The sequence below is a fragment of the Pinus tabuliformis genome, chromosome 7 (genome assembly GCF_031772625.1).
Source record: "Pinus tabuliformis cultivar Carrire ecotype Pingquan chromosome 7, CPIR1, whole genome shotgun sequence".
Taxonomy (NCBI): domain Eukaryota; kingdom Viridiplantae; phylum Streptophyta; class Pinopsida; order Pinales; family Pinaceae; genus Pinus; species Pinus tabuliformis.
The window spans coordinates 372,252,343-372,260,282 of NC_142293.1; positions in this window are offsets into that span (position 1 = coordinate 372,252,343).

Below are 7,940 nucleotides of genomic sequence, written 5' to 3' on the forward strand. Positions count from 1 at the left end.
GTTGGCTTCTGTTTGTAGTTGTGTCAGTTCCCACGTCTGCGAACTGGGTTGGTCTTGTAATTCTTGAGAAAAGAATATGAATATATATATATGGACTTTGGATGACTGTATTTGTAACCCTATGAATTTGTGCGGAAATAAATTTTGAATCGCTCTCGTAGTTTTTTTTACATACCTGTTATGATTGTATATGTCTGAACGTTTTGGTTGTGCGGCTTGTACTGGTCGTTGTTACTCTTCGTCCAATTTAAATATCTTTCTATTCTGGTTCAGAACCTTTAGTGGTATATTAACACTGTTCACACCATAAAAGAATTACACAGCATTAAGTTACACAGCATTGAGGTCGTTGTAGGATTGAACGTGCACTGAAAAAAATGAATATATTCTTTTACTGTTAATTTCTTTTACACAGTCGAACCCGTATTGGGCTTGTTTTTCTCCTTTTGTAGCACTGTTCTCAAACAGTTGGTTAACTTTTGTTAGTTTGTGTTGTGAGTTATAGTAGTTATTTCATATATGGAACTTCTTCATAACTAGCTAACACATTTTCCCTTACATGCATTTACAATAGTAATATAATTGTTTGGAAACAAACAATTCTAACTAATTACTACTGTTCCTAATTAAAAGTCATTACATTATTCTTAGGCATTTTAAACAGAAAAGTAAAATAAAAACAAAAATTAAAAATAAAGACAGATATACTATCCATCCACTGAGTTGTGTTCTCTGTCCTTTTCAGAAACCATGTTAACCTTCCTTCCATTTTTGCCCTGTTAGCCAGATGCTCCTACATCAAAGAGGAAGAAATGCAACATGATATATCAAAATTACAAGAATAAGTGAAACAACTGTCCCTTGCACAGAAAGGACCAGAATCTAAGATGGATGGTTTAGAGAAAGATGTAGAAGCTAAGATGGATGGTTTAAAGAAAGGTGTAGAAGCTAAGATGGACTGTTTAAAGAAAGGCATAGAAGCTAAGATGATTGATGTGGAAGCTAAGATGGATGATTTGAAGATAGATTTGAAGACAAACATGGAAGATTTGAAGACAGATTTGAAGACATATTTAACAAAGTTTCTACAAGAAATGCTTACTAATGGTGAAAGGGTAGTAAAGGAAACTCATGATGAGAACAAAAGAAATGTTACTCATGATTTCGTAGACTCTAATGTTGGATCGAAGACCCGCCATATTCCAAAAATCGATATGAGGAAGTTTGATGGCAAGGATCCCGCAACATGGATATTACAGATATAGCAATTTTTCGATCTCAATAATGTGCAAAACACACAAAATGTATGTATTGCAACTTTATATTTGGAACCAAATCAGTTTGTATGGTATCAATGGCTTTTCCCTCATAAACAATTTATCACTTGGGAAATTTTTAATGAATAATTGATAGCACATTATGAGGATACAAAAAGAAACACTTTCTTTAGCCAATTGATAAGTCTCAAACAAAAGGGTTCAATAATGGAGCACATTGAGGAGTTCCAAAAATTGAACATAAGGGAAAAAATATTCCAGAGGAGCATAGGATTGATGTGTTCATAGGGTCTTTAAAGGATAATATCCAACATGATGTTCGCCTTTCGGTACCTGATTCATTAGAGAAGGCATTCAGGTTATCAAGAAAAATGGAAAGTAAAATTAAGGCAACCAGGGAACATACCACTCACAACTATAAAGACGGAAGTGTTGTTGCCCCTAGTCTTCCACAATCTATAAGGTTCACACCACAACAATTGGAAGAAAAAAGAGAAAAAGGGCTTTGTTACAGTTGTGATAACAAATACACTAAAGGTCATAAGTGTGCTGAGAAGAAATTATTCTACATAGATTGTGAAGAGGAAGAAGAAAAGGAGAAACAAGGGTCAAAAGAAGAGGATATACTCCAAGAACAAAGCCTAGATAAAGAAGAAATGAATCCGACCATATCTTGTAATGCATTGGTGGGAATTACCACTCCTCAAACCATCAAGATAGAAGGACAAATCAAGAAGAAAAAGGTAATAGTGTTGATTGATTCAGGAAGTACCCACAATTTTATTCATTGTAAGGTAGCAAGAGAATAGAATTGCTTCTTATATCCAGCACTAGAGTGTCAAGTGATGGTTGCAAATAGAGGAACAATAAATTGCTCTCGAAAGTGCCATAATATCAAGCTATCCATGGGAGAATATGTATTGACTATCCCAATGCTTTCCATTCCAATGGGAGGTGTTGATGTTGTACTAGGAGTCCAATGGCTACAATCCTTGGGTAAAATAACTTTTAATTTTCAAGAATTTTTCATCAAATTTTCTACGGAAGGAAAGGAAGTTGAATTAAGGGGTATTGCAGGGAAACCAGGAAAGATATCAACTCTAATGGTATGATAAAGCTTATAAAAAAGAAAAAAAGAGGTGTAATTGCACAATTATGTTTGCTAGATGTTTCCACATTGGAATCATCTATTTCTCCAGATCTCAAAAACGTCTTGGATAATCATCCCGAGGTATTTGAGACTCCCAAAGGTCTCGCACCTATGTGTGGTCATGATTATGCTATTTATCTGATTCCAGGAAGTGTTCCTCCAAACATAATGCCGTACAGATATCCCTGTGCCCAAAAGAGTGAAATTGAACGTATGGTTACAGAAATTCTAGAGGCTGGTATAATTCAACCGAGTCAAATTTCTTTATCTGCTCCAGTAGTATTGGTGCACAAGAAGGACGGATCATGGTGGATGTGTCCGGATTATAGGGAGCTCAACAAGCTCACTATTAAAGATAAGTTTCCCATTCCTATCATTGATGAATTACTGGATGAATTGCATGGGTCAATTTACTTCACCAAGTTGGATCATCATTCAGGATATCATCAAATCAGAATGAAAATTGAAGACATTCCAAAAACAACATTTAGAACTCATGAGGGTCATTATGAATTTTTGGTCATGCCTTTTGGCCTTACTAATGCACCTTCAACATTTCAAGGTTTGATGAATTCAATTTTAAAACCATTCCTTAGAAAATTTGTGTTAGTATTTTTTGATGATATACTAATCTACAGCAAGTCTTGGAAGGATCATGTTGAACATGTTGACAGGGTGCTACAACTATTGGAGGAAAAACAATTATATGCAAAAATATCCAAAAATTCTTTGGAGTCCAAGAGGTGGAATATCTGCGTCATATTGTATCTCATGAAGGGGTTAAGGTAGACCGTAGCAAAATTAAAGCCATTAAGGAATGGAAAATCCATACATCCATAAAGCATCTGCGAGGATTTCTTGGGTTGACAGGGTATTATCGCAAGTTTGTTAAGAATTATGGGAGAATAGCAGCACCTCTAACAACATTATTGAAGAAAGATGCATTTTCATGGACTCCGGAAGCAACAAAGGCCTTCGAACATCTTAAAGAGGCAATGTGCCAAACACTAGTCTTAGCTACACCAGACTTCAGAAAAACCTTTATTGTGGAATGTGATGCTCCAGGAAATGGAATTGGTGTTGTTCTAATGCAAGATGAAAGACCCATTGCTTTTGAAAGTCGTCCAACCAAGGGAAAGTTTTTACACAAAGCTATTTATGAGAAGGAAATGTTGGAAATACTCCATGCACTTAAGAAATGGCGAACCTACCTAATGGGAAGACACTTCAAGGTAAAAACGGATCATGATAGCCTTAAATACTTTTTAGAACAAAGATTATCCTCTGAAGAGCAACAAAAGTGGGTCACAAAGATGTTGGGTTATGACTTTGAAATCATCTACAAAAAGGGAAGCAAAATGTGGTGGCAGATGCACTCTCAAGAAAGGATGAGGATGTGGAAGCATTGTTGTTAGCCATTTCTATTATCCAACCAGATTGGATAAACGAAGCAAGGGAGGAATGGAAGAATGACGAAGAAGTGTGGGCACTTATTCGAAAGTTACAACAAGATTCCAGTACGTCTGATACATTTAGCTGGCAAAATGATTTGTTATGGTACAAAGATCGCTTACACCTCTGTAAGAATTCCCAGCTAAAACAAAAGATTCTTATGGAATTGGACACTTCTTCCTTAGGAGGGCACTCAGGAATTTTAAAAACTTACCACAGGGTAAAGAAGGAATTTTTTTGGGATGGCCTTAAATTAGATATTCAAAAGTTTGTGGCAGAATGTTTGCCAACAAAATAAAGTTGAAACAATTAAGACACCGGGTCTATTACAACCTTTATCCATTCCAAGCCAATGTTGGGAGGAGGTTTCAATGGATTTTATCACAGGTTTACCCAAGTCTGAGGGAAAGAGTGTCATCATGGTGGTAGTTTACAGACTTACCAAGTATGAACACTTTTGTGCATTATCACATCCATTTAAAGCTAGTACAGTTTCTACTGCATTTATGGAAACAATTCAAAAGCTACATGGAAACCCAAAGATTATTGTAAGTGACAGAGATCCCATTTTCATTGGACTGGAATAATTTTTTCTTTTCTTGGTACTCAATTAGCTTATAGCTCATCTTATCATCCTCAATCTGATGGAAAACTGAGATAGTAGACAAATGTTTGGAAGGATATCTTCGTTGCTTTGTATCTGATAAACAAACACAATTTGTCAAATGGTTGCCTTTGGCTGAATGGTGGTATAACACTTCCTTCCATAGAGCAACAAAAATGACCCCATTTATGGCACTTTATGGGTATCAGCCACCATCCATCACATCATATTTAAGAGAAAATTCTAAGGTTCAGGTAATGGAACATCACATCGAACATCAACAACAAGTCCTCCAACTCTTAAAGGATAACCTCGTGTTAGCACAGAATAGAATGAAAGAACAGATAGATCAACATCGCAGCAAAAGAAGTTTTGATGTAGGTGATTGGATATTCCTACGGCTACAACCATATAAGCAAATGTCCCTCAAGCAAGCTAAGAAGGATAATAAATTATCACCAAAGTATTATGGTCCATACAAGGTGTTGCAAAAGATTGGTACTCTGGCATATAAATTGGAGCTTCCTGCAGCTTCTCGATTGCACCCAGTTTTCCATGTTTCATGTTTAAAGAAGGTTATAGGCGACAAGCTCTGAGTTCAAACAATATTGCCAGAACTTGACGAGGAAGGAAAAATTATATTGGAACTGGAAGCAGTCACAGAAACAAGAACTCGACAACTATGAAATCGATCAATTTCGGAGTATCTTATCAAGTGGAAGAACTTATCCGCTGAAGATTCCACATGGGAGGATGAGAATTTTATACAGAAGTATCCAGAACTACTCAAGCGTTGAGGACAACACTTTTTTGAAGGAAAGGAGCATGTTGGGTCCCAATAATACTAGTGATTACCCCATTACTATTGTAATTGTACCCCTTATTAATATTGTTGTGACCCTATTATCCTGATATTGTTATTACTGTGCCCCATAGAATCCCTCTATTGTTATTTTTGTGGCCTTATATTATTATTATTAGTTCGGCTGGGTTATATTGTGACTCCTTAGACTCCTATATATAGAAAGGAGGTTTTTTCATTTGTATCATCCAAGAATTGTTCATTTATGTAATGTAAAGGAGGTTGCTCCCTCGAAGAGGCTGAATATTAAGGTGTTGATTTATCCTTTCTATCTTTTTCTTGAGCTGGTTTCATAACAATAAGAGATTTAACTCCATCAAGAAAAACATTCATTCGTTGTACACACTTTGAAAAATGAAAACATTTGTTGCTCCTCCACACTTTTCACAATGTTAAATCCTTGAAATGACTTTAATATGAATTTAAATTGTAGAAAAAGCATGGGCCCCACACAATGTTAGCCTCGCTCTCATGTGTTAAAAACAATTATAATCCCAAAATAATAAAATTAATTAAAATCAAGAAAGTAGGATTTAATCCTACCTTTCTAGATTTAATTTGTTCCTCATAATTAGGAGTGAGGTTAGGCCTAGCTGGTTGAGAGATTCTCTCCAACTAGTTAGGCTCCTAGATTACTGTTTAGTTAAGACATTTGCTCAGCCATAGTGTCTAAGATAGACGCACTATTTTGAGAAAAAAATTCCTCATGCATTTATATGTATCATAAACATTATTTTATAATGAGAATGTGAGGAATATATCGAGGCAAAGGTTGTTTCTGCCCTTTTTGGTTCATGTTTATGTCTCTGATATTTTTATATATTCTTATCTGATCTCCTTAATGTGGTATCAGAGAAAGTTAAGAGCTACTATGTGCAAAGAATATGTTAGTAAAACCTATCGAGAGATGGTGTTGAAGATCTGAAGAAGTCTATCAAAACCTATGTTGAGCCAAGAAGACACGCTGGAGGCTACAATGAAATTGAATCGATTGTGTGTATGAAGCCAAGGGAAGACAATGTAGTTATATATAGAGAGAGAGAGAGGGCACAGGAAAGAGTTGATATTCTTCAAGAAACTTGCATTGGCAGTGATTCTTGTTCCGAGAGGAATCAGGAATGAATATTTCGAGGTCCTAGTGCTTTGGCCCGATCATTGTTAATCTCTAATGGAGGTCTCTTATCATTGCAATTTCTGCATGGAAAGATTAACTATGTATGCATCATGAAAAGAATCAAGTCTGTAAGAAAGTTCTCCTTGGGCGCCTCGATGTCTGCTTCCTAAGTTTCAGAAGATAGTGGTTGTGTTGCAACTATACCGATCACCTTCCAAAGAAAGAGAGCACACACTTTTAAAGAGTGAAAAATATCGCTTCCCTTTGGAAAGAATTTTTTTAATGTTTAAAAGCACCTTGGAGAAGCTGAATATATGTTCAGGCCAATAACTACCCTAACCTTCAACCAGAACCGAAAGAGAAAGCCTGCATTCATCTCAAAAATTAGAGAATCCACGAAATTCCTGAGGATATGCACAGAATTCAATCACTAATCCTTGAAGTCACAAAGAAAGGAAACCACCCATTTCATCTTGTTCTTATTTCGAGCATGATGACTATGCTTTTCCTTCACTGTCTCTGAAATTGAAGCACCCACTATCAATGTGTCCCTTGCCCCTTCACTTATGAGGTTTGAACCTTCTTTCTTTCCAAGAACGATATCCTGTATGAATAACCAATTCCTCTAAAAGTTACAATCCTTATTGCCTTTTGGGTATGGATGTGTGCTCTAACTATATGATATGAAGCAGAATTGTTCTTGCATATCGATGAAATCAGACTTGCATGTATGCATGCCATACTTTTGAAGCAGAAGAGCCTCCCCATAATCGCTAGTAGTATTCAAATGCAAGCCCGATACAATCAAAATAAAGGAACTTACCATGTCTCCAATAGTGCTTCAGAATCTTCAATTCGGCAAACCCAGAACAGGAGTAGTCTCTCCCCTTTCAATGTCTCCAGCTCTCTCTAAATTCCTTCTCTGAACTGTGAGTGTGAGCGTCACCATACCCTTAATGTCACAAGGCCTTTGAAGTATTACAATCATCATTAAATATTTTCAAAGAGACAACTGTAAATAAAAAAACTCATCACCACCACTGTAAATGAAATTAACTGCACGGCCTCTGCCCTCGATGTTGTTTCTCTTCAACCCTATTTATGGAAACAATTTCAAGAAAATGATTCCTTCTCCATCTTTAATTTCCAATTTTTTTCTCCATCTCTTTATGCCTTGGAATGTGCACTCTGCCTTGGAGAACTGCGTAAGTCTAAGTTTATTTGTTTGCCAAAATTTCATTTGCCTTCATTTATGCAAAGCATTTTCAGTATCCTTTTTTCCACTCATTTATTAAAAGGGGTATTTTCCATATCCTTTTTCCCACTCATTTTGTAAATGGGTTTGACATAGATAATTTCAAGAAAGTGAAAAAGTAAAGTGCAGAAAACAAATTAAGAGAATTTTCTAATGTTCGAAGAGAAAGCATGAATTGAAGTTAAATGGTGGAAATTACTTTTGTAATTTTGGATGCAATTTGTTT